General features: G+C 53.5%; 1 protein-coding gene across 1 annotated transcript in view; it reads left to right on the top strand.

Annotated features, from left to right (window-relative positions):
- Positions 1–652, top strand: part of prom2 (prominin 2) — a 13678-nt gene that overhangs the window by 3726 nt on the left and 9300 nt on the right. The gene's annotated exons all lie outside the window — the stretch shown is intronic.

The following is a 652-nucleotide window of genomic DNA, read 5'->3' as shown; positions in this document are numbered from 1 at the left end:
TGGGGTTCGTAGTGATTCCAGGCCAGTTGCATCTCCCAGTGCGTTTAATCTGGGCTGAGCTTGTCTGCGGCGACAGGGAGCATCGTTCTCATTCTAACTGCTTCTGCATCTCAGTGTCGATGTTTTGTTCGATGAGATCTGTCCGGCCAACATCGGCCTCAGACAGTTGGAAAACAGTCTTTGAGATTCCAGCCAAGAGCCTGCCTGCAGCAGCAGGTTCTGCTCATTGGGAGTTAGTCCATCAGAGTTTCTCTGCCAGACGTCTGTCACTGCCGAAACTCTCTCATCTGCGACAGGTTCTGCAGCAATGACTGGGTGAAGGCAAGGGTCCAGGGTCGGCAGGGTGGGGGTTTGTGCAGGTGCCGTCATCTGGGGGTCGCAACAAGCAACGGCGTCCGTCACTGTCTCGGTTGTCTGTGTTATAATGGTGTGGGTCACACGACAGCTTGTCTGGGGTGGCCGCCTACACATCTGAACGACCTGTCCATCTGGAAAAGTGAGTGTACCCCTCTTTCTTTCAATGACACAGTCTAATGTCCCAAGAACATCCAGCCCCAGGATGCAATTTTCCAGGTTTGCGACCCACACTGGGCAGCGAACAGACTTCTTTCCCACTCCCATTGTCACAATTGTCTCTCCCACCATCGGAGAT

Source organism: Notothenia coriiceps, unplaced genomic scaffold (genome assembly GCF_000735185.1).
Source record: "Notothenia coriiceps isolate Sejong01 unplaced genomic scaffold, NC01 NC01_scaffold00024667, whole genome shotgun sequence".
In the NCBI taxonomy this organism is placed as follows: domain Eukaryota; kingdom Metazoa; phylum Chordata; class Actinopteri; order Perciformes; family Nototheniidae; genus Notothenia; species Notothenia coriiceps.
Note: the sequence above shows the minus strand (reverse complement) of the source record. Positions and strands in the feature narration are given on the sequence as shown.